Consider the following 27,859-nt stretch of genomic DNA (forward strand, 5'->3'; position numbering starts at 1 on the left):
TGTGTGTGTGAGAGAGAGAGGGGGGGGAAGGGAACATGAGAGTGAGGAGAGGGAAGGAGCATACCTGGCTCTCCTTCCTCTCCTCGTGTGTGTGTGTGTGTGTGGAGAAGAAAGAGAGAGAGAGAGAGAGAGAGAGAGAGAGAGAGGGAGAGCGTTACCTGCTCCTTGCTTGAGGGCGCCGAAAAACTCAGATCTAAGATCTGAGTTTTTGGGCGCTCTCTGTTATTTTTTTAGCCCAGTCGGCGTTGCTATGAGCGTCGCAAATTTCTTTGCGACGCTCATAGCGACGCCAGGAATTTTTGTAAATTTGCGACGCTCATAGCGACGCCGGGAAATTTTTTTTTGAGCGTCGCTGTGTGAGCGTCGCTAATATGAATAGCCTCTTGTAGTGGTAGTGATGTGTATGAACACACTTATGACCGTCATGGCTTTTTTCCCCTCACTAGGAGCTTCCCCCCCCCCCCCCCCCCCCCCCCCCCCCCCCCCCCCCCGTGTATTATATATACACCCATCACTCTAGGGCTATCTTATCTTTCCATTGCACATTAAGTAATACACTCTCTGTTGTGTGCCTTGAGCTTCCTTTGTCTTCTGCAAGCTCTGTGTGTTTTCCTACAACCCTAATTCCAACAATTGGTATCAGAGCAGGTTGCATCCTCCCAGACTTAGTCACCAATAACTCTAGCACACACCTACTCAGATTTTTAATTCGGGCTCATTTTGGCCTTCGTTTCCATTATAGACAGTGTTGTGCAAACAGTTTTTTTATTTTGTGCAAATTTTTGTTAGTGTCATTTTCTACATAACATGTCTCTTATAGTCTTCTACTATTTGTGCTATATAGCCGTGTTGTTCCCACTTTGTTTCTCCTCTCTTGGGTAGTTTTCATATTAGACGCAACATTCGCCATGGCAAGCAACAACACAGATGTGTTCAAGATGTTTGCTAATGAGGATAGATTGGATGGAAACAATTACCCTATGTAGTCTTACATGATGCAACATGTCCTTGTGTCAAAGGGCATTTGGAATATTGTGCAAGGCGTTGATGTACGCCCTAGTTTTGAGAATGTATGCGATATTGAGGATGTTGCAGGTTTTGGCGGTAGGATTACTATTGCCGGAGTTTTTTTTTCATATGGCTGAGCAAGCTCATTGGGATGTAAAAGATACATAGGCTCATGCATTGATCGTGTTGTCTATGAAGCACACCTCACATTTGTTCAACAAAATTCCCACAACAGGTTTGGGATATTCTTGCTAGTGTTTATGCAAGTCACAATCAAAGAAAAATTGCATTGCTGCGTAAAGAGATGAAGTCAAAGATTATGCATGAGGAAGATGATATGGAAACTTTCCTTGCTGGTGTCAAGGATATCAATGAGCAACTTATTTTTGTAGGTGAAGTCATTTCTGACAGTTCCCTTGTGCAGACTATTCTTGATGCTTTGCCAGATTCTTGCTAAACTTTTGCTAGTATGACCCAATGAAATCTTGAAGTTGTCAAGTTTGATACATTATGCACATTGTTGTTGCAAGAGTCAATTTCTAGAAAAACAAGACTAGATAGCGTGTAGTTGAATAGGCCTTTATTGTTGCTCAAAGAAAAGGTGGTAACAGCAATGTAGCCACTTCTCTTGGTTCTTACCAGTGGTAAATCACCTGTTCCTAATTCTTTTGTTGGGCAGCAATTCGTCTGAGAATTCTGGTGGAAAGGGCAAAAAGAAGATGTGTTGCCATCATTGTAAACCTAATGATCACTTGATCATGCAGTGTCCTAAGTTGAGGCCAAAGAGGCTGGTTCCACTACAAATGTAGATATTGTTGAGTCTTCTGTGAAAGGAGATTGTGATGCTGATGTTGATGCAAAATGGGCTTTTAGTGCAGAGTGCAATTATAATCCGTCTATCCATGATGCATGTTTGTCAGCTTACTACAAATGCTCATGTGTGGTGATTTAACATTGGTGCTACAAATCATATTACCTCTCATCGTGACTTGTTTACCTCTGTCAAGGATGTCCCTCAGACAAATGTGCCAACAATGCCTCTTATCTGGTCAAGGGAGTTGGAAAGATTGTGCTTACTACAACAAATGTAAGTTCTTTCACACTTGTTGATGCATTGTATGTACCCGGGATCAAGAAGAATCTTTTTTCTATATTTGCACTTGCTAGACTTGGTTTTGTAGTCAAATTTGTGGATGATAAATGTACAATACATGATCTCAGTTTTGGTGATGAAATTGTTGCATCTGACATTTTATGCCATGGGCTGTATAAGCTCAATTGTATGACAAGTGTGGGCAAAATTTTGAAAATGATGTTGTGGATTCAAAGGCTGTTACAGATGCAAAAATTTGGCATGCATGTTTTGGCCATTTGAATTTTGTCAGTTTGCTGTGTTTGCAAAAATCTGATATGGTTTCTTCTTTGGTGCCTCTTGAAGCACCTCTCAACATGTTTGTGAAGTCTGTGTTTGGGTAAGATACATCGTTCAAATTTTTCAAAGGATGGTTCAGTTAGGGCCACATGTAGGTTGCAGCTTGTGCATAGTGATGTTTGTGGGCCCACACAAACTCCATTCTTGGGTAGTTACCTTTACTTTGTGACTTTTATTGATGATTACTCCAGGCATGCATGGGTGTATCCACTTAAATCAAAGTTTGAAGTATTTATGTGCTTCAAATTATTTTTGGCTATGGCTGAAAATGTCTCAAAATGTACTATGGGCACCCTCCGTTCAGATCGAGGGGGGGAATATATGTCTCATAAATTTAATGCATTTATGGCTAGTCGTGGGATAACACCAATGTACAGTGCCGTATACACCTCAATAAAATGGTGTTACTGAGAGGAAAAACAGGTCTCCTACCAAAATGTCACAATGTATGGTCAAAAGTCAAGCTTTACAACATTCGTTTTGTCTTGAGGCTATTATGTGTGCTACATATATACTTAACAGGTGTCTTACAAAAGCTTTGCAGTCTATGAATCCATATGAAGCGTGGCATGAAAGAAAGATTTCTATTAAGCACATGCATGTTTTTGGTTGTTTGACATGCTTTGGTTCCACAAACGCAACACAAAAAATTGGATGATAAGGCTATCAAATGTATTTTTGTTGGTTATAGTGCTGAAAGCAAAGGTTACATGTTGTATCATCGGCATATAAGAGTATCTTGGTTTCACTAATGTTGTGTTTGTGGAAGATTTTGTTCAACCCTTGTTGTCATGTACTAGAGACAGTAATGTAAGCTCACAAGACATTTATGAAACACTGTTGCCTCTTTTTAGTGGTGGAAGTTCAAATGTAAATTCCAATGAGGAAATATAAAGCCTTTGGGGGGTTTTTGAAAATGTTACAGATCAGCCTATTACTAATGCAGATATACATGATGTACTTGATGAGGAAAGGGCTGAGAATCAGCAGGCTAGGGGTATGTCAAAATGGTCGGTGCATACTTTGCATGACAATAAATTGGATGCACATTTGTCTAGTTGTACTCGTTCAGGTTCTTGACATGCATATTATGCATTAAAATTGTTATGCTTTGGTTGTGTCTATCTTATGTGATGTTGATGAACCTCTATCTTTTGATGAAGCACAAAATTCACAAAATTGAATGGCTACCATGCAATCAGAATATGATGCACTTACAAAAAATGACACTTGGACTATATATGATTTGCCTCTTGGAAAAAAGACCATTTGTACAAAGTGGGCTTACAAGTTAAAATGAAAGCCAAATGGAGAGATAAATTGCTATAAGGCTCGCCTTGTTGCAAAGGGTTATCCACAGCAAAAATTCATAGCCTATGAAGAGAGTTTTTCTCCCACTTGTCATATGACTACTGTGTTTTCTATGTGCATTCGTAGCTCATTTTGGTTGGGATGTACATCAGTCAGACATTGTTATTGCTTTCTAGAAAGGTGACATATTTGAGGAAGTTTATGTAACGCAGCCTCGCGGTTTTGTCAAGAAAGGACAAGAGGATAAAGCGTGCAAATGTCAAAAATATTTGATGGGTTGAAGAAATCTCCTCGTGCTTGGTATGAGAAGGCTGACAGTCATTTATTCAAATGAGTCTTTTGTAACATTCCAACAGAAAGCACATTGTATGTTATGTACTTCTCATTGACATTTTCTATGTGGATGATTTGTTGATCATTAGACCAAATGAGAAACATATTGTTGAACTTAAGGCTGATTTGACTGCTACTTTCAAGATGAAATATTTGAGGCTACTGCATCATTACTTGGGTATATAGTTTAAGTAGTGTGATGGTTCAGATTGGGCTGGTTGTTTTGACACATGAGTGTCCACGAGTAGTTTTTGTTTCATGCTCAGTAGTTCATGCACATCACGGTTGAGCAAGAAGAAGCCTACTATGGCCACTTCCAATTGTGAGATTGAGTACAGGAGGGCAGTCGTCATAGCTACGGTTGAGTGTGTATGGCTCAAACGCCTTATGGCTCATTTGGGTGTTGGACGGGACACTACCAAAACTATCTACACTGATAGTCAGAGCGCATTGGTAGTTGCAAGGAAACCAATTTTTCATGTCGCACAAAGCACATTGAGGTGAATCACCACTACGTCAGGACGAGGCTCTCAGCAGGAGAGATCAGCTTGGCTTAGGTGCCAACACAGGACAACCTTGCAAATCTTTTCACAAAGGCATTGTCTTGTGAGAAGTTCAAAGTTTTCCGCAAAGCTTTGGGCTTACTCCCCTTTGTGGACTGATCATGCCCTTAGGGCATGGAACTTCTCTATACTCTATGTGTCAGCTCTCATTCACTGCATCACTCCCAGGGGGAGTTTGTTACCATATACATGTGGTAGTGATGTGTGTGAACACACTTAGGACCTCCGAGGCATTTTCTCCCTCACTAAGAGTTTTTTTTCCCCCGTGCATTGTATATACGCCCATCAGTCTAGGCCTATCTTATCTTTCCATTGCAAACTAAGTGATACACTCTCTATTGTGTTCCTTGAGCTTCCTTTGTGAAGGAGTACGAGCGAAGTGCGACGCGAGAGAGAGTGTGAGAAGAAGAGCACGACGATATGGTGAACTCGCTCTACTGTAATGTGTAGAGCATAGTGAGTTCTTATTAGGTTTTTACAAAAGAATATGTGTACATACCTGGCGGTCCGCCCACTTACCTGGGCGACTACATTGGGCTTTATACCCCAACAACCTCCCACTTAAAGTCCAATGTGGTACTTTAAGTGTGAGAGAAGCTACTATACAAGATAATATACAAGAGATGTAGAGAAGTGATGTACTACCCTACACCTAACTGCTTGCGAAAATGCGCAAAGCTCTCTTAGGGAAGTCCTTTTGTAAGTAGATCAGCAGGATTTTCTGTGGTGTGAACTTTGACAAGCTGAAGTTGCTTATCCTCGAGCATTTCCCTGATGAAATGATACTTCACATCCACATGTTTTGTCTTTGAGTGATAAACTGGATTGCGAGCCAATTGTATAGCACTTTGACTATCACAATATAACGCAGGCATCTCTTCTTTGATTCCCAAATCTGTTACTAGTCGATTAAGCCAAATTGATTATTTGCATGCCTCTGATGCTGCAACATATTGAGCCTCTGTAGTAGACTGAGTAACACAATCTTGTAATCTAGAATGCCATGATACTGCTCCACCAGCCAATGTAAAGACATACCCTGACGTAGACCTTCGGTTGTCTAAGTCACCTGCATAATCTGAGTCTGTAAAACCCTTTACACTTAGCTCCTGACTCCCATAGCATATACACATACTCTTTGTAGCTTTCAGGTATCTCAATATTCCTTTCACTGCCTCCCAATGTTTCTTGCCTGGGTTTGACATGTATCGACTTACTACTCCCACTGCAAATGCAATGTCTGGGCGAGTATCAATCATTGCATACATCAAACTACCCACTGCAAACGCATATGGAATCTTATCCATTTCAGCCTGTTCTTCCTCAGACAGAGGACAATCTTGTTTGCTAAGTTTCACATATGGTGGCAATGGAACACTCAGTGCCTTTCCCTTCTCCATATTGAAACGTTGCAAAACCTTGTCAATATACTCTGTTTGAGATAACCAAATCAACTTCTTTGATCTGTCTCTCTCAATGCGCATACCAAGTATATGACTTGCCTCACCCATGTCTTTCATGTCAAACGATTTTACCATCTTTGACTTCAAAGCTGAAATTTCTTCCAAGTGCTTGCCAGCAATCAACATGTCATCCACATACAAAATAAGGATCAGCCAACTACCATCCTTAGCCTTCTTTGTATATAGAGAGTGATCGAACTCACTACGTTTGTAGCCTTGAGAAATCATAAACTTGTGGATTTATGGTACCATGCTCTCGGTGATTGTTTTAAGCCATAAAGACTCTTTAACAACTGGCATACCCAATCTTCCTTGCCTTTCTCAACAAACCCTTCTAGCTGCTGCATGTAAATTTCCACATCTAAATCACCATGCAAGAACGCTGTCTTGACATCCATTTGGTGCAACACCAAATCTAATATGGAAACCAATGCAAGAAAGCATCTCAATGTAGTCATCTTGACCACCGGAGAGAAGACTTCATCAAAGTCAATGCCTTGTTCTTGCTTAAAGCCCTTGGCAACAAGCCTTGCTTTGTACTTTGGTTGACTATCATGAGCGGTGATCTTATACATGTAAACCCATTTACAAGGGAGAGCCTTTTTGCCCTGTGGTAATTTCACTAGATTCCATGTCTTGTTTTTATGCAGAGATGTCATCTCTGACTGCATGGCCAATTGCCAATTCCCGGAGTCCTTCATTTGCACTGCTTCCTTGTAACATGAAGGCTCATTGCAATCAGTCAACATGACATAATTCATAGATGGAACAAACCTATCAGGAGGTCACGTGACACGTGCAGATCTACACACAATAGGTGGCTCAGGCTCAGCCACAACCTATGGTTCCACTCTATCCTGTCCTTGCTCCTCTTGAGCCCTGACATTTTGTCTTGCACGTGCAGGTCCATCTTCTTGGAAGACAACTCTTCTAATCTCCTCAACCCTCTCTGGTTTAGAATGATATTTGGATTCATTAAAGTGAACATCATTGCTGCGGACAACCTTTCTGGATTCGGGATCCCAAAGTCTGTACCCCATCTCACCATAATTACCATAGCCTAGAAAAATGCACTTTCTACTGTTTGGCTCAAGTTTGTTCCTAAATTCCTTTGGAACGTGAGTATATGCCTCACAGCCAAAGACTCTGAGATTCTTGTATGAGGGAATTTTGCCTGACCATACCATCTCTGGCACTGAATCCTTCTGCAAAACCTTGCTAGGAGATCTATTTACAAGATGAACAGCTGTTGATACAGCTTCAGCCCAAAACCCATTTGGCAGCTGTGCATTAGACAACATACTTCTGACCTTCTCTTGTATGGTCCTATTCATCCTCTCAGCAACACCATTTTGAGGAGGATTGTAAGGAGTAGTAAGTTCACGTTTTATACCTTTTGACTCAAAAAGGTCCTGAAAGGCCTTTGAAACATACTCTCCACCATTGTCAGTGCGTAAGCATTTAAGCTTCTTGCCACTCTGATTCTCCACAAGTGTCACAAACGTTTTGAAAACACTAAACGCTTCATCCTTGTGCTTGAGAAAGTAAACCCATACTTTCCTCGAGTAATCATCTATAAATGTCATAAAGTAAGAAGCTCCCCCTAGAGATAGGTTAGGCATAGGTGCACACAAATCACTATGAACAAGTGCCAACTGAGTATCTCTTCTACTGCTTCTATGCTTATGTGGATGTTGTGTTTGCTTACCATACAGACAATGTTCACAGAATTCAAAATCATTAAATGAAAAGCCAGGCAAATAACTAGAACGAGACAAGATTTCCATTCCCTTCTTGGACATATGTCCTAACCGGCAATGCCACAAAGAAACGTTCGGCTGCTCGGTTACATTGATTACATTTTTAGAGACATTTGATACATAAATCATGTAAAGTCCTCCAGACTTTACTCCATGTGCTACTATCATAGAACCCTTGGATATCTTCCACATGTTCTGTCCAAAAGTCGTGACGCAGCCAGCATCATCAAGTAAACCTGTGCTGATCAAGCTCTTTGTAATTGCGGGAACATGTCTCACATTCTTCAGCATGAAAGAAGAGCCATTCTGAAACTTCAGTTGAACATCTCCAACACCTAAGATCTCACATGTCTGCCCATTGCCTAGCCGAACATGATCTTTAGTGGTGACATAAGAGGTAAACCACTCCTTGTTTGGAGACACATGAAGTGATTCCCCTGAGTCTATAATCCAGTCACTCAGTGCATTTCCATCAGATGCTGTAAGAAGAGCTGAGTCCATTGTATTCTTCAAGAAGTAGATGTCTCCTGACACTAGACTGTCATCCTCTGCAACAGTGTTAGTCACATTTATTTCTTGAATCTTCACTGAGGACTTGTTCTTCTCACCATGGTCTTCAGCTTTCTCTTTGCCTTTTTCTGCTTTCCATTCTCTGCACTCTCTTTTCATGTGACCCTTCTTGCCACAATGGTAGCATTCTATGTCACTCTTGCCTTTAGCACTGCGGGACTTGCTACGAGACTGATTCCTCTTTCCACCTTTGTACTTTTCTTTGGTCCTTCCCCTGACAACTAAGGCTGTTCCTTTGCCTTTTTCCATTGTCTTTCTATTGGTTTCTTCAGTAAGCAGACTTCCTTCTACACCTGCTATGTTCAAACCATCTGGAGGTGCAGAATTACTCAAAGCTGTGCGAAAAGTGTCGCAACTTTTCGGCAATGTGATCAATAGGAACATAGCTCTAACAGGTTCATCAAACTTGACACCTTGAGCTGACAACTGACTATAGATTGTGTTGAATTCGTTCAGATGATTGGACATAGGTGTCCCTTCTTTCATCTTCAAGTCAACAAGCTTCTTAAGCCAGTATACCTGTGAAGCTGCACTCTGCTTCTCATAAAGATCACTCAGCTTTAACCATGCTTGATAAGCCAAAATCTCGTCTGCTACATTGAAGTAAACGCTTTCTGCCAAAGTCAGCATAATGGTAGAAAGTGCCAATTCATCCATTTCTCTCCATTCATCTTCGTCCATATCTTCTGGTTTTATCCCCTTGAGCTTTATAGGTTTTATCTGCTTCTTTTGTACCAACACGTGCCAAATCTGCTGCTTCCACAATGGGAAATTGGTTCCATCCAGCTTCTTGATATTGTAAAGAGCAGTGTCCTGTGATCCAGCCATAGCTACGCTTCACAATGGTTTACTTTCTTGGAAAAAAATTCGGCAGAGTTTCCCCTGTAAACTGACCCATGAACCAATATCAACCTGTCAAATGAACCAAGAAAGCTTCAAATTCTGTATAAATTTTGGCAGTGTCTCCTTTGTAAAATGGCTCTGGTGTACTCAAAAACAGACCAAAAAACAGCTCAAAAAAACACTGTCTCTCTGACACTATAAGCTGTGGGTAAACCTGTCCTGCACCTGTACTGTCTCTGACTGTCCTGTCACTGTCCTGTAAGCATAGACTGCGACAATGCCTCAACGGCAGTAAAGAAAAGATGCAATCCCAACTGTCTAACTCACAGTCAATACATCCTAGCTGCCTATCTAAGGGTGCTCGAGGGATCGCTCCAAGACCTGTATCAACGAAAGGATCTCAACATTCGAGAATCCCCCAGCTCAATAAAACCTCACTCGACCCTCAACAAAGGCTGCAGTAAATCTGACAGTACATAGAATTCCCACAAAGTCATACATCCACAAATTTCCCACTATATGCTGTAACCGCTGCGGCGGTTGTTAGCTGCGTGACTCACAGCCAGCAAACCCTCAACAGACATACATCATCTCTGACAATACATCCCATGTGGAAGTACCTGCAATGTTAGGATGAAATCTGGAATATCAAGCAGCAAACACAAGCTACCTGATGAACTAGTGGGAGTCGCCTACAGTCTGTGTGTAGATGCGCCCGTGTCGTATGTGACACGCCTCCAAGAACTGTGAGCCGTCCTTCGATGTGTAGACAGCCACAAATCAACACTCTGGGAGTGTCGATATCCTCAGCACCTGCAGTCGTAGGCCGAAAACCCCAAATTTGCAGAGTCGGATCTGCACCCGCCGAGACCACGTAGTCGAAAATGGCCTGCGCAGACCTTTGTCGAAGCCGAACGGTGGCCGAGATGACCTCAGAATGAAATTCTGACAACAACGAGCCCTTCGGGATTTCCCACGAGATTTGGGGCCGTGTCTTGGCCTGTCGAATTTCACTCCAATCTGAGTTGGTGACTCTAGCCTCCTGCAGTGATGCCCCGAGCCTCGATCTGAGCTCTGATACCAGTTGAAGGAGTACAAGCGGAAGTGCGACGCGAGAGAGAGTGCGAGAAGAAGAGCACGACGATATGGTGAACTCGCTCTACTGTAATGTGTAGAGCATAGTGAGTTCTTATTAGGTTTTTAAAAAAGAATATGTGTACATACCTGGCGGTCCGCCCACTTACCTGGGCGACCACATTGGTCTTTATACCCCAACACTTTGTCTTCTCCAAACTGTGTGTGTTTTCTTGCAACCCTAATTCCAACATTGGGTTCCCTTTTTTATGCCTTGGATATAGAGCTTTGGGAGCTCCGTAGGTGGCAAGTCATCATGAAACAACTTCTATGACCTCTATGGGCAGTGGGAATGCCCCCTTTTATCATGGGTTAAGTGCACTTGAAGAGCTTAGTGGGAACAGTTTCTTTGAATGAATTTTTGACTGAAAATGAAAACCAAAAAACGTGATGACCACTGCCACTCACTACCAAGTGACAGCAGCAAGCAGGTGGATGAACAACGGTGCAGTAAGATGATGGGATAGCTTGCCTCTGGGTGCAACGAGGTCAATCCAATGTGACAAGGAGTGGTAGTCGGCAATGCATGAGTGAGCCTCGTCACTAATTGACACCTCCTTAGGTAGGTGGGATCAATGACCCACATTAGGCATCGTAATGCGGGTGGAATCTAGGTCGTCTGATCTTTGCTTGAACTAGGTGTGAACTAAGAGTGAGAACTCGGGAAGTATGTGCATCACACCAAATTTGGTGTGAACTCAACATGAACAAGGTGTGAGCTTGGTGTGAACCTGGGAGGGTATGCATACCACACCAAATTTGGTGTGAACTCAATGTGAACTTGGTGTGAACTAGTGTTAGTAGCAGGCTAATCTGGATACCATTTTTCAGAGCTCTTATTATAAAAACACTTATTATTTTGATAAATTGGGAATGTTGTAACTCCTATTTTTCGAATAAACCTTGTAATTGATGAGTCGGGGCTACAAGCTTCCAGATTGTACCAACCTGTCGTTACCCATCTTTAGTTAGAGCTCCTAGATAATTAGTTTTGACCACCAAAAACCTTGGCTAAGGTATAAAAGCCAATTTTTGTAAGTTATTATTAAGTTTTGGATAATGAAATACACACCGTGAGCTAATGGCACTCACTTCTCTCCTTCTTGTGCTTTCTACTCCCTCCTTGGTCGTCACATTGCAGTCGTGTTTGTTGCATTGCAACCGCAAGTAAGAGCTCTACGCATTCACGTAAACACTTCACGATATTTTGTAGCTTTTGGCATCACCGACCCACGGCCTAATTATCATAAGTAGGAATTTACACTTAAAAATAAAAAACTAAACATAGGCGGGGTATTGGGGCATCATTGCTAAGCATTTAGGTGCATTCTGGAAAGAAAACGACTAGGTCAAAAATCCACTATTGTTAAAAATCGTGATTTTGGCACTTGACTTAAAGTGGGATTTGAAACCACAAGCATATGTGCTTAGGTTTTATAAACATGTGCTAGAAGTTTCATTACGTTTGGATATCATTTATGTTGTAACGGATGTGATTTGTTTGCTGATGAGCGATTGACTTTTGGTGATTTCAGTCACTTGAGTGTAGCTTGAGTTAGATGCAAGTTGTTAGTTATTTTTTGAGAGATTGACAACCTCTTGTATCCTCTATGCACTAGTCGAGTCATCTTCGTCCCATGGATTGACAATTTAATCGTGGTTCTCGCTAAATCTGCAATAAGATAGGAGTGAGGTTAAGACACCCGTCCCACATTTGGCACCACTGCCGGGGATCGAAGAGACCTAAACTAGAAAAAAATATTATGAATAGGCATACTCCACTAACGGTAAGTACTTCTCCCATTAGGACCTTTGATCTACTTCCATTACATAGGCTTTTAGTAGATCAAGAATTGTTAGGTTAGCTATTTCACTTTGCGGGTGATAGGCCGAAGAGAAATTTGGCCTTGTTCCTAAATTCTCAAAGAGACCCTTCCAAAAATTATTGGTCATTCTAGAAATTACTGGATACTATGGACATTGGCAAGCCATGGTACTTGAAGATTTGTGATATGAAGAGGGTTGCCATTTGATGGTCTTTGATAGTCTTTTTGACAGGTATAAAATGATCTTGTTTTTTAAACCTGTCAACTATCGTCCATATTCCCATATTCCCATGGATAGACTTAGGCAATCCAAAGATAAAATACATGGATATGCTCTCCCATGGTGAATTAGGGATTGGCAAGGGTTGAAACAATCCAGGTTGCTTCCCTCTATCAAAGTTCATCTTTTGGCATACCACACTTAGAAACATACTCCTGCATGTTTGCTTTCATGGCTGGCCAATAGAAATATGTTTCTATCCTTTTTAGTGTAGACTGAATCCCTCTATGTCCCGCATAAGAAGGAGCATGATATTTGTACATTAATTTTTCAGGTAGTGACTTAGTAGCACATAGTCTATTACCATAGAGAAGATAACCATATTGTAAGGTAAATGATTCCTCTTTCTTCCCTAGTGCAAGGGCTAAAATTACATCTCTAAATTGGGACCAGTAGTGTACTCATCTATCATAGAAGATAGATCATTGTGAGTTGCTATGGAAAACGCATTCACTCTCAGCCATATTGAGAGTGCATCGGCTACTTGATTATGCTTGCCAGCAATGTGAGCAATATGAAAATGAAATTGCAAAAGAAAATTTGTCCACCTCATTTGTTTGTCGAAGAGCTTGGTTTGTGTCATGACGTACTTAAGGCTTTGGTGATTCCTTTGCACGATGAAAGGAGTCCCCATCAATAATTAGTGCTTCCACGAGTCTAAGGCATGTAGAACTGCAAAGATTTCCTTTTCATATATGCCTAGATCTTGCTCAACAGGGTCAAGCCTTTGACTTTCATAGGCTATGGCGTGACCTTCTTGGAGCAAAACAACTCCAAGGCAATCACCACAAGAGTCACATTGGACCTCAAATGGTTTTAAGAGATCTGGCAGTGTAAGCACGGGTTGAGAGATAAGCTTTTCTTTAAGATTTTTAAAAGCATTGTTTTCCTTGACAGACCATGTATACCTAACGTTTCTTTGTTAGGTGATGTAATGGTCCCGCGATTTGTGAGAACTTTTCTATGAAGCACCTATAGTATGCACACATACCTATAAAGCTTCTTAGTTCATGTAGATTCCTTGGATTAGGCCATCCTTCTATTACCTCTAGCTTTAATGGATCCATTTGGATGCCATCTTGAGAGATAATGTGACCTAAATATTGAATCTCTTGTAAGAAAAACTCACTTTTCTTTCGATTAATATAAAGTTTATTCTCTCATAAGACTTGAAATATTACCTTGAGATGTTGCTTGTGTTCGTCTTATGAATTAGAGTAGATGATGATATCATCAAAGAACACCCCAGTAAAGGTTCGGTGAGGCCTAAATAGCTTCTCCATCAAGCGGTTAAATGTGTTTGGTGCATTGGTCAAGCCAAATGGCATGACAATGTATTTGTAAAGACCAAACATAGTGCGAAATGTGGTCTTTACAATGTCTTGATCAACTATCCTTATTTGATGGTAGCCACTTTTTAGGTCTATCCTACTGAAGTGGGTTGACCCTTGTAGCTTATCCTTATTTGATGGTAGCCACTTTTTAGGTCTATCCTACTGAAGTGGGTTGACCCTTGTAGCTTATCAAATAGGTCTTCTACCCGTGGAAAGGGAAAACTATTATTGATAGTGATCCTATTTAGTGCTCTATAGTCGACACACATACAATATGTGCCATCTTTCTTTTGCACTAATAACACGGGTGAACAGAATGGAGATGAGCTAGGCCTAACCATGACCTTCTCAACTAACTCATGCACTTGCAGCATAATCTCCTCTTATTGAGCTTGAGAAACTCTATAAGGAGGTTTATTAGGCGGTGAACTTCCTGGAAGAATTTCAATTGCATGGTCATCATTGCCTCGTTTAGAGGTAGTTCACAAGGGATGTCGTCAATAAAAACATCTTGAAATCCCTTGAGAAAACTGGATAACTCTAATTCCTTGTGATTGTTTATATTTTCTTTTGCTAAAGCATTAAGTTCATTTTGAGAATCTTTAACAAAAATCATGTACACAAAAATAGAGCTCTCTATTGACTTACTGAAAGCTTGCATATGTACAATGGGTATGGTGTTACCCAACTCTTTGGCATCTATGTACATATCTTTTTCCCTGAACCTAAAGTAGATTTGCCGTTCAGGGCATTGGTAGCCATGCAATCAAACCATGGTGCCCCTAGGATTGCATCCTCATGCTTGAGAGGGGAGATAAAGAAGTCCTCTTTGTCCACATAGCTTTGGACATAGAGCCTCAGTTTCCTAATTAAGGGAGTGACTGAAGCTTCTTGCCCCTTGAAAGCACCATTGGCGGATAGGACATCTCCCATCTCATAGGCTTGGATGCCTAGCTTGGTGGCCAACTTTGCGGATATGAAATTGTAAGTAGAACCAAGGTCAAAGAGAATAAGAGCATCATGTTCTCTTAGCCTTTCCCCAAGCATGGCATAGAGGAGATCCTTTGTGGTGAGCTTCCTCTTCTTGGATTTCAACCAAGGTAGCTCTAGGAGGCTCATTTCGTGTATTCTTGTGGGAACAATCACGATAGGCATGCCCTTGCTCCCCGCACTTGAAACAACGGATATATTTACGATAACACTCAAGCTCTTCAGGAGAGAGTTTATTTTTTCCTTTATAAACTCCCTTCTCCTTAACTTTGTTGTTGTTGGTGTTGCCTTTGAGAAACTTTTGGATAGTATCCTTCCCCTTAGGCTCATTATTATGGTCCTTGTTCTCCATGGGCTTAATATTTCTCTTAGCCCCTTGTTGGAAACCGATTTGTGAAGCCACCATGGTATGGTGTATGACCACAAATATGGTGCGTGGCCTTCGGGAGTTGATATACTCCACCATATCTTCAGTTAAACCCGCACAAAATTGTTGTTTTTGCTCTCTAAAATCCATCTTTTTGAAGATAGTGGCTTTGAGATGTAAGTCCCAAAACTTGTCTACATATTTGGGGATAGATTCATAGGGAGAGAGCTTCAAGCTTTTCCATTCGGTGAGTACTTTGTCTTTGGCATCGGTAGCCAAAAATTGCTTCATGATGGAAGCTCTTAAAGCTTTCCATGTTCGTGGAGCTTCACTATTTTCCCGTAGGTTAAACCACCATTGCCTGGCATACTTTTGAAAATGCATAGCTACATGGCGTATCTTAGAGGACTCTGTGAGTCCCTCATCTCCAAACGCCGCATCAAATTGTTGAATGAAGGCCAAGACTTTGTTCGCAGCACCAAAGGTGCCATCATAGGTAAGGAAAGAGATGTTCTTTCCTCCCTCTTCGAACTTCTTGAGTTTCGACGACCTCTTCCAGGTGGCATAGGATTACCTATGGCCTCTTCTTTTTGGTGGTTCAAAAGTTGCACCATCACTTTCTTCAGAGGAGGAAGAATTTGAGGAGGATGGAGAAGAGGGTGACCTCTTTCTTGCCTTTTTCTTCCCTTGTTCCTCCTTGTTTGCACCATCACTTTCTTCATAAGAGGAAGAGGAAGAAGAAGATGGAGAAGAAAGTAACCTCTTTCTCGCCTTTTTCTTCTCTTGTTTTCTATCATCCCTCTTTGAATTATGGTGTGTAGAAGTGTGTAATAGTCTTCTCCATTTAGGGGGTGTTGGAGAGAGTTTTGCCTACCATCCTCGTGGAGTTATCTCCACCAAGGTGGCAGGAGACTCACTTCTTTCTCATTCCTTCGGTGGGGGCTATACCATTGAAACTTGAGTTCTTTTTTGGGAAGGATATGTATCATCAAGTAGTAGATTTTTGAGCCTTTTGTACGGATCCTCTTCTTCTTCCCTTATCGGAGAGAGACCTCTTTTGGAAGTCTCACAAGGAGGCTTCCTAGGTACTCTCTCTTCTTGGTGGGGAGTTTGGAGAATTCCATGAGCACATAGCTACCATTGCACTTCACTTTGGAGGGATGGATTGCCTATGGCTTGTTGAAGCCTAGTAATAAGGTAGTAACAAGCATAGGGCATCATTAATAGTCTGTTTATTAGCAAAATCAAAGCTATCAACATTAATTTCACTCTCTTTACTATTGTCAGCCATTCTAACAACTTTTAGGTGTAAAATTTTTTAAGTGTACCTTGGCACTTCAAGCCCTAGTTGCTACTTCTCTTAACCCCTTTAGAAAAGCTCTCAAGCTCATGTACCCGTGGCTCTAATATCATTAATTGCAAGGAATAGAAGAGAGGGTCTTTCAACACCAAAACAGTACCAGCTCCTGTCAAGCTTCTAATAGCTCAATAGTGGTTAAGTCATAGGCAAGTTCCATAGGACTCCACTATTAAGACCATAGCTCTCAACGGTGATGCTCGGTTATCTGCATGAAGCAGGCGCACTGTAAGCCTCAAAAATCCCTATTCTACTTACTCAATTACAATTAATAATACCAACCATTTATAGTTAAATTAAGGACCTATCTTCTTGATCAAAAAAAGAGAAACCTTGAGCTCTGATACCAATGTAACATTTAATGGTCTAGTAACTTGTGTGTAGCGAAAAATAGCATAGACATAGTGAGTATTTCATTAGAATAGATTCTTAATGAGCATAGCAAGAGTGCTTGGATGGAGAGAGCAAAAAAAAGCATAACACCTAGTTAGATAATTGATGCATGTTTTTTAGGACCCCTTCTGAAGATGCAATAAAGGCACAGTCAGTTGTTGGGGAGATGAGGATACTCTAGTCCAAGGGATCTCGAAAGAGAAGAAAAATCTACTTCACAAGCACCAAAGAGTAAAAAGTGCCATGGACAGAAGATACGTGGGAACGAGCTCTTATGCATGCCTACAACCTATATCTTACAGAATAGCCCATTCTAGGTGTGAATTTCTAGTGAAATTTACACGAGGATGTTCGTGTGGACTCACAACACAGCATACTCCGTTTTCACTTTTTTACCGACAGTAAATATTTTTACCACAGTAAATATTTTTTACCTACAGTAAATATTTTTCACCTACATGGTAAATACAAATCACTTTTTACCTACAGTAACTTTTTTTACCCATGGTAAATATTTTTTACTGCACCATACGTATTTGGTAGGTAACAGTTCACTGTTACTAGAAGCAGTGATTGGGCATCAACAATGCAGTTACAGGAGGAGAAAAGGGAAAAATCTTATGGTAAAGGTGAGTCAACAGGGATAAAGACTTTTGAGTTGAAAAGAGACATGCTGATTTTTTCAAAGAACACATGTCAAAAGAATCCATGGTTGAGGATTTTTTGAGAATTGATATTCAGGAGGACCCAGCAGGTCCTTCCCTGACATGTGCAGAACCTCCAGTTTTAACAGCCACCTTACCTGCTGATGTCTTGTGTATATATATGCTACATAAGGTCCCTAAGCTTCGTTTTTATGTGTTTTGCCATATGTTTTGATGCCATCATAATGCTAGAAGTCTCACTTGCCTATGTGCACTATGTGTGAGGTCCCTAAACCTCTTAATTTAGGGTGGTGCCCCCTTTGTTTCGTTCTTTGCTTGTTTGCATGAGGCGTGGTTTGTGGAGTGTGCACGAGTACAGAGGCCACCCGATTGCACTGCTCTTTTTCCCGCTATCATTTTGGTTCCCCCACGGAGGAGGGCTACACAGACCTTCAGTCCACAAGCAATGAAGATGTGCAATCTACAACATGGACGAATGGCGTGAGGAGTTTGCAAATTGGAGAACAGAAGAGGAGGAGGCTTTAGAGGCCTTAAAAGCTTTCATCGAGGTCTTGTTACAAGGTTGCAGTGTCATTGAAATTCAAGAAGTAAGTTCTTATACATGCCTTGTTCATGATCGCCGCCAACGAACGAGAGTGAGAAGAAGAGCTTGATATACCTCTCCTCTCAACCTATGAGTGCTCCAGAAACCTCCAACGCACACGAGCTTGAAATATTCTACATCAACATACATGAAGGTACTGTGACACACATTAAGGGAAGAGAAAGCATCACCAGACCTCTCTTTCCTGAGGAGCCGACTAAGAGGAGGAAGATCACCTCTACACCTAAGTGGCCCAAGGCCGCAGCGCGTGCTCAAGCGTAAGGTAACATTTGGCTTAATCTCATTAATAAGGGATTACATGACCACTACATGCAAGAAAAAGGCTAGTGAGCAACCAACTTCAACCTCCAACTTGCAACCACGAATCTCACCCCTAAATCCTCTTGAAGCAAAGAGACAGAGGCTTGCCTACAAGATTGTCGCCCGTCTACGAGTTCTCCCAGCGCACTTTGTGAATCCAGACACCACCAATCCCAAGCCAACCTCCTGTCCGCGTGAAGATCACTTTGGATATTGTCCAAAGTGCTTTGGAGACCGGGTGAAAAGCCTCCCTGCCCTACCTTTGCTGCTAATTTTCAAGAAGTTATCTCAATCTAAGGAAACTATCTTAGTTGATGATGTGCTGCACATTAATGGTGTCACTTTCATTCGTCATGCTGATTATGGTAATAGCATCCAATTGTTTCTTGGCTCAGCATTGTACAAAGTGTTGCCATCATGCCTTACGTCTTCACAGATGCATCAGGAAGAGTCGAAGTGATCCGAGGTGCTGACCTTCTGTGGCTGATCAGGCTCATTGGTCCCAAGGTGGTGCAACTAAGCTAGGCTCTTGTGTGTAAGTATGGATGCCAATAATGAGAATGATGATCCCCGCATGTTTCCTTTCCATTTTGTGTGTCATATCCGTGTGAATATTTGTATTGATAGAAAAATCTTTTATCAGCAAAGAATAGCCCTGTTGTTTGGAGCCGAGAGACTTGGGGAAATCTTGCGCTCTCCTCATCCTGTCATTCTACCCTTACTAGACTATTACCATTCCTTTGATGTGTCGATCTTCATCCTATTTTGAGCTAAGTTGTGCTAAAGCTCCAAATTGTAATTACCATACTCTATTTTAAAATAAATTGGAGCTGTTTGTGCAATTGTTTACTCTCTCACTTATGGCCTTCCCTAATTTTTATGGTAAGCCTGGGGAGGTTGCTCCAGACTTTTTGGATAATTTGGAAATGGCCTTTCTGGTATCGGGAAGGGATGACGAAGCTACTAAGTTAAGGGCCTTTCCTTTGGTCTTGAGGGAAGGTGCAAAATTATGGTATCAAACTTTGGCACCTGAAGAAAGAAGAGACTGGGAGTCCTTAAAGATGGCCTTCATCGAAGAATTTCGCCGCCATGAGCCTCCAGAGGAGATATGGAGACAGCTCTTAGAGCTACGCCAAACATCACCCAATGACTATAGAAGCTATGAAGGAAAGTTTTCCAACCTGTGGGAGAAATGGTGTGCATCACTAGGTGAAGGAGAAAGGGCGTCAGAATGCCTAAAGAAGGACTGTTTCCTGGCAGGGCTTTACCCCATCCTTCGAGAAAAGGTAAAAGGTAAATTCCCAGATACCTTTGATAAAGCCATGACTTATGCAAGGGAGAAGGATAGGAAGTTAAAATTCCAAGCTCAACTACAAGGGGGAATGGAGCCTCCACCGCTAGCTCAACCTACGGCAAGGGTAGTAGCAGGGACAGGAGCAACAGACCAAGAGTCCTCTCAACAAGAATTACTTCAACAAATCACCAATCAACTAGAGAGCCTGTCCATCAATCTGGTTCAAGGTGTAAGGGCTCCCCAGCCAGGAAATGAACGAAATAGACAAGAAGGACAAAGGCAAGCACGTGAGTACATTTGCTACAACTGTGGAGAGGTAGGTCACGGCATGTATTATTGCCCCCATCCACGACGCTATCAAGGAAATGGTAATCAAAGACGGCCTCCTCGCCAGCAAGTCACTCCTCCTCGAGCTAGGACACTAAATGGACAAAATGCACACGTGGCTCCACCAATCCAAATATTGAGACCCCCTCCTCCACCACCACAAGCACCAGCAGAGATCCCTCCACTACCATCGGGAGGGGAGGACAGGGCTGTCTCTGTCATAAGTCTTGACAATGGTAAGGATAAAGGGAAAGAAAAAATGGAGGAAGCTGTTGCCATGCCAATAAAGAGAGTTAGGAGACAAAGAACTGATGAAATGGAAGCTTCAGAGCCAGATAAAGGGAATGAGGGTTCCTCCCAAGTGATAGGAGACAAGAAAAGGAAGAGTAGGTCAAGGAGGCACATAGGAGTAGAAGACTTTCCACTTGGGGTAGGATCCATACCTTACGACCTGGTAGCAGATGTGAGTAAGCAGACTCCTCCACCTTTCCCCAAAGATGCGTAGAACCTGGTCTAAGATGGTCAGCACCAGGAGGGCTAAGGCAAAGTCAGTTGGGTCTATTAGTGCAAGAGGCATGAAGGATATCGTGACAGTCATTGATGCAGAGATTAAGAGTCAGCGAGTCTCCAATGTGTACGTAGATGGTGGAGCCGAGATTTGTGTTATGACAGAGAAATTAATGCATAGGTTGGGTTTGGAAGTAAACGAGCAAACTTCCTTACAAGCTAAGATGGCAAATAATGTAAGGGTGGCTTGTGTGGGAAAGGTTAATGGAGTGAAGGTTTGAGCTTTTGGTGTGGCAATCTCAATTGATGCTTATGTGATCCCAACTAAGGGGGAGGGCTATCCGCTAATCCTTGGAAGACCTTGGCTTATGGCTATGAAAGCTAGGCAAGATTGGGAGACAGGTTCCCTTGAGTTGCGACCAAATCATAAGGTAGGTGGCAAGCAACAAAAAATTGTGTATGACATGAAGTAGGGTAGACAACAAGACCTAGAGATGGAGACTTCTATGGATGAATGGAGCACAAGCAGCTGCTCTTCATCTGAGGATGAGTCATCTGAGGATGAGTCATCTGAGGAGGATGCTAGCTCTTTGGAAGTCATGGGTATAATACTGCGAAACCCAAAAGGAGAAGGTGGTCAAGACTCTCTAAACAAGGAAGAAGCCACATGCTTAGAGGAGATGCTAGCTAAGGACCTACTAGAAGAAGAGAGAGAACCCTATTTGCAGGTACTAAAGAAGCATGCTGGCCTCTTTATAACTGATTACGAGCACATTAAAGGAGTGACGGTAACCCAACACCATATCCAATTAAAGGAAAGTGCCAAACCAGTGGTGCAAAGGCTAAGGAGATTAGGGCTAGTGCAACAAGGTGCACTCTTAAAAGAAGTAAAAAGATTACTCAAGGCAGAATTTATCTACCCAGTGGAAGATTATGAGTGGGTGTCTCCAGTTGTGGTAGCACCAAAGAAAAATGGGAAGTGGAGGGTATGTGTGGATTACAAGCCTCTAAACGCAGCCACAAAAAGGGACCATTTTCCTTTGCCTTTTCAAGATGAGATACTAAATGAAGTGGCTGGTCATGAAAGGTACACAGTGTGTGATGGGTACTCAGGCTACTTCCAAATCAGAATTGCAGATGAAGACCAAAGAAAGACTACCTTCATAACACCTTGGGGGTGTTTTGCTTATAGAGTTATGCCTTTTGGTTTAACGAATGCCCCAGCTACTTTCCAGAGGTTTATGAACTTGGTGTTTCAACCTTACTTTGGTAAGTCTATACGAGTCTTCATTGATGATTTTTGCATTTACAGCTCTAGGGAAGTACATCTGTCCAAGGTTGATGAAGGTTTCACTCGTCTGGCCCAATTGGGTGGGCAATTGAATAAAGACAAGTGACACATAGGTGAGAGCAAGGTCACTCTACTAGGCCATGTTGTGTCTCAAGATGGTATTGAGGCTGACCCTGAAAAGGTAAAGACATTGTTAGCTTTACCTACTCCTTCAAACGTGAAGCAACTAGTCTCCTTCATTCAAAAGGTTCGCTGCATGGGACGATTCATACATCTCCTTTCTCAGGCAATCTATCCTTTGCAGCATCTCACTAAACACACTACATTGACATGGAGTGAGGAGGGTGAAAGGTGCTTTCAAGAAGTTAAAACCATTTTGAGCTCATTGCCTGTCGTCCTACAACCCACATGGGGTGAATTATTCTATGTAAATCCTAGTGTAGGTCCAGAAGCTCTAGGAGCTGTCTTGATGCAAAAAGACCCAAAGACATCTCTCATGAGACCAGTCTACTTCTCTAGTAGAGTGATGACAGCTGCTGAAAAGGGTTTCAGCGCAGCTGAGCAATTGGTGCTAGCTCTTAAGTTTGCAGTGGAGAAGTTTCGGGCTTACTTACTTCCGAGACAATTTGTGGTGATCACAACTGAGGAGGTTTTTCCATATGCCCTACAACACATGGAATTGTCTCAAAGAATAGCAAAGTGGGTGGTGCAGCTTCAAGAGTTTGACTACACACTACAAGTAGAGGATTCCACCCGTGCTTGTTTGGCAGATGTCCTCACACAAAGGTGTTATGAGAAGGCCAAGAAAGAGGCACCTAGTAAGGTACCGCCTATCCTGGAGCCTGAAGTTCTACTGGGAGCACACGGTCTGTATTTTGATGAGGCTTACAAGAGGACCAAAGACAAGGCATCAGGAGGCATAGTAATATTAGGTCCAGAGAAGGAGAAGATCTTTGCAAAAGGGTTTCATCTAAAAGAGGTTCATTTTAACAATGAGGCAGAGTACCATGCCCTTGTTTTAGGGTTGCAATGTTGTCTTTTCAGGGCATCACAAAGCTAAATGTTTTTGGTGACTCCATGTTGATTGTTAAACAAATGGTTGGTGGATGGGCCTGTAAAAATGACAAATTGTCTGTTAAGATGAGGGAAGCAAAGGCCTTGTTGAAGGGTTTTAAAGAAGTTCGAGTGCACTTTGTACCTAGAGATCAAAATCGAGAAGCAGATGCCTTAGCAGGTGAAGAACTACAAACTCTCATAGTAGGTGCTATCCTTGTGAAAAGTCCTTTATACTAGGGAAAGGAGGAGCTGCATGATTTACTTTACTTTCTTGAGCATTGTGAAGCACCCTCTAGTATGAGTAAAAGTGAACGTAGGTGGTTGGCAAAAAAGGCTACCAATTATAGCTTAGTGAATGAGGACTTGTATTGTAGAGGGAAAGATGCTGTCTTAAGGAGAGTTCCTGCATCCCAAGAGATAAAGGATATTTTGTTTAGTTGTCATGAAGGTGTGTGTGGTGGCCACTTTGCACAAGAGATTATTAGCAGAAAGATTTTACAAGCAGGGTTCACGTGGCCAAGCCTCCATCGAGATGTACAACATTGGTGCCGCACATGTGAGGTTTGCCAAAAAGCTGGACCAAGGCGTCTTACCCATGAAAATCAGCATCCAATCAAAACCTATGGGTCATTTGAAAAATGGGGGATAGATGCAATAGGGCCACTACCTTGCACTCAATCAGGGAAGGAATACATCATTATGGGGGTGGAGTACATGACCAGATGGGCAGAAGCTCGTCCCACAAAGCGCATCACAGCCAAGGACGTGAGTGATTTCATTTGTGAATGCATTTCTTGCCGTTTTGGCACACCTTTGGAGGTTCTCTCGGATAGGGGACCGGGATTTCGAGCTGATTGAGTCGGGCAATTGATGAGCAAGTTAAAAATCAAGCGCAGGCACTCTACACCATACTACCCTCAGTGCAATGGTCTTGTGGAAAAGGTAAATGGTCTTATATGTAAAATCATCACTAAGCAAGTGCATTTACATCCTAAGGCATGGGACAAACACCTAGATGTAGCACTTTGGGCCTACAGAACATCCTTTAAAACATCCTTGGGGTATACATCTTTTCACTTGGTTTACGGGCAAGAGGCACTATTGCCTATAGAAGTGGAGCTAGCGAGCCTCCGAGTTCTAAAAACACATCAAGAGGATAGTCAAGAGAAGCAGGTGGAAGGAAGAATCATCGATTTGGAGAGGTTAGGGCTAGATCGAGAGTCAGCAGTGAAGTACTATGCAGCCCAGGTAGAGAAGAAACGAAAGAAGTTCAATCGCAACCTTGTCAAGAAAGGTATCAAGGAAGGTTCTTTAGTGCTCAGATACGACAATCGCTTTGATCGCAGGAAGGATGGTAAGTTCTTGCTTATGTGGGAAGGCCCTTTTGTAGTGATACAGAGGTTCTCAAATGGTAGTTACCAACTAGGTGACCTATATGGTAAGGTACATCAGACCCCGGTAAATGGTTGGCGATTGAAGGCCTACCAATGTCGTCTTTCACAGCCATATGCTGGTGAAATCAATGCTAAGGATGGTTCAGAGGAGAGCTCATCATATTCGAGCTCCAACTAAGGTAACAATCATGTACATAGTCGTTTCAAAAAAAAAAAAAAAAAAGGAAAAAAAGAGAAGAAAAAAAGAGAATGCTACCAGTGAAAGCGGATATTGACAATGGATGGGGTATGGCTTTCAAGGGTCTAGGAGACCAGTTGTTAGTCATGGATGGATACAATTATTCATCAGAAAGGACTAAACAAGGTGCATCAGCCAAGAAAGCAGTAACATGGCAAATTCAATTGGTACCAGGTGGGTAAGTATTCAAGAGAACCCTATTGTAGCACAACCTACAGCTAGAGGCATCAAATACCTCTAGCTTAAGGGGGAGGGCTATATGATACATGGTTTTTAGGACCCCTTCTGAAGATGCAATAAAGGCATAGTCAGTTGTTGGGGAGATGAGGATACTCTAGTCCAAGGGATCTCGAAAGAGAAGAAAAATCTACTTCACAAGCACCAAAGAGTAAAAAGTGCCATGGACAGAAGATACGTGGGAACGAGCTCTTATGCATGCCTACAACCTATATCTTACAGAATAGCCCATTCTAGGTGTGAATTTCTAGTGAAATTTACACGAGGATGTTCGTGTGGACTCACAGCACAGCATACTCCGTTTTCACTTTTTTACCGACAGTAAATATTTTTTACCACAGTAAATATTTTTTACCTACAGTAAATATTTTTCACCTACATGGTAAATACAAATCACTTTTTACCTACAGTAACTTTTTTTACCCATGGTAAATATTTTTTACTGCACCATACGTATTTGGTAGGTAACAGTTCACTGTTACTAGAAGCAGTGATTGGGCATCAACAATGCAGTTACAGGAGGAGAAAAGGGGAAAATCTTATGGTAAAGGTGAGTCAACAGGGATAAAGACTTTTGAGTTGAAAAGAGACATGCTGATTTTTCCAAGAACACATGTCAAAAGAAGCCATGGTTGAGGATTTTTTGAGAATTTGATATTCAGGAGGACCCAGCAGGTCCTTCCCTGACATGTGCAGAACCTCCAGTTTCAACAGCCACCTTACCTGCTCTTAAATGCTGGTCAAGGCCTTATCCCCATGTGTCACAATCAGAAAAATCAGCATTTATCCTCCCCTCTCACATCACTCTAGAGAATATCTTGATGGTGACATATCAGGTGACCTCAATCTGTTGACCACCCTAAGCAAAAAGTAACCCCAATCAACGGATTTAAGCATGTTTATCCCTAATCTTAAACCCTCTCAGAAACCTATATAAGGAGGCCTTCTCTCACTCAAAACCAACACTTCACCCCCTTCACCAAGCAATGAAGCTATGACGACATTGCTCACAACGAGGAGCTATGGATGGAGCTCTACTCTCTCTCCCTCTCTCTCTCTCCCTCTAGTATGCTACATTACTAGCCCTAAAACCTAAATAAGGAGTCTTCTCTCATGCTCCATGGCCACCATCCTCGCCATCAATTCTCTAAGGTATTGATGTGTTGCTAGTAGGATCATACCTACTTGCTGGGTTGATTGTTTTTGACAAGGTATTATGCCATCCTTGGCTTGCTTCTCTATATCCTTGTTATGTATGATCAGATGCCGTTGTATTGTTAAGCTGATGTCTTGTGTATATATATGCTACATAAGGTCCCTAAGCTTCGTTTCTATGTGTTTTGCCATATGTTTTGATGCCATTGACGAAGGAAATTTGGAATGGCGGCCTCTACACCAAAACAAACTCCATTGCGCCACAAAGGAAATGAGATAAGGGCACCACCTAGTCTTGGAAGCGTGGGCTAGGACCGCTACACAAAGAGAGAGAGAGAGAGAGAGAGAGAGAGAGAGAGAGAGAGAGAGATCACTATGAATGAAGCATTAACCTTAGTGTGTGTACAAGGAATGGATGACTTCAAACACTCCCAACACAAATAGCATGTAGATTACCAAACAACCACTCAAGGATTTGCCAAGATCACATCAAGCACTCTCACACATATATAAAAGATTTCTCTTAATTAACATAAGTAAGAGAAGGAGAGGTTACTAGCATGAAACAATTTGCACTCTAGAGTGTGCAAGAATAGAGTGAACGAATGAGCTTATGGGCTCATGGTGAGTGATACAAAGACTCAATGGGGCTGAGGGAGGCTTGAAATTACAAAGGGGAAGGCCTCTTTATATAGGAAAGAGAGTGATTAGGAGTGAGGTTAAGATCCAAGTGTAATTTGTACAAATGAAGCTTGATTAGGGACATTCAACCAATGAAGAAGCTCCTTCCAAGTGATTTGTTGACCAATTAGCTCCATCATCACTTGTGTTGTCTTCACTCCTTCCTCCATAGCTTGACTCCAAGAGCTTCCTTATTTTAAAATGTAAAGAATCTACATAAAATCAATACATATCTAGTAATAATAGGAAGGGGTTGAATGAGAACTTATGAATTACAACAAGATTAAGCATGACTTGAGAGGTGATTAGAAGAGGAATTTTGATGGGTTTTTGAGCTTGAGAGAGAGGAGGAAGGAGAGGAGGGTGAGAAGACTAATGGCTGATTTTTAGAGAAGGTCTCAATGTAGAAAAGGAAGGGTGTGTGTGTGTGTAAAGGTAGAGGGGGTGGTCTCCACCACAGTTGAAAAAAGTGGCGTCCGCCATTTTGGCCATATCTCCTAGACCGTAGATGCAAAAATTATAAAAAAAATATGGCCAGAATCTCCAGCTCATCGTCTACAACTTTGATGAAGACAACTTTTCTTGGATCGGAGTGGAAGTATTTTTTTAAAATTCAGCAAAATCATGTGTCTGGTTCCTTCCTTTACCAAGTCTTCCACTTGGGTCCCATTTGTTTGAATCATCATATGGCTCCAAAGCCATGATGATATGAGCCACTCATGACCCTTGAATCATGGGTGCATGGCTCCACAACCACATCATATCTTTTCTTTTCACATTTACATATTTTCCCTTCCCTTTACCACTAGGTTCTCCCTCTACCTTTCACCTCCGGTGAACTAGTCAAGAAAAAATTCCTATCAAATCTTTTTTTTTTAAATTTTTCCAAGAGGTTGTTCTCACTCTTTCTTTTATTGTAAACCTCTAGAAGCAAGGAAAACCAACAAAATATAATAAACATAAATTTGTGATAGGCTCGGATCATAGCCCCCCCAAACCTGGCTAGGGGTATTTATGCCTCTAGCCTACTTTCTTTGATCTTGAACTGACCTTATCCTGATGTGATAAGGCTTTAGATGCCATCCATATGTACTGGTCTTGTGCACTTTACCATCAATGTCTTGAAGTCTGTAAGAGCCATTTTTG

The sequence above is a fragment of the Adiantum capillus-veneris genome, chromosome 20 (assembly GCF_014529385.1).
Source record: "Adiantum capillus-veneris isolate H3 chromosome 20, ASM1452938v2, whole genome shotgun sequence".
NCBI lineage: Eukaryota > Viridiplantae > Streptophyta > Polypodiopsida > Polypodiales > Pteridaceae > Adiantum > Adiantum capillus-veneris.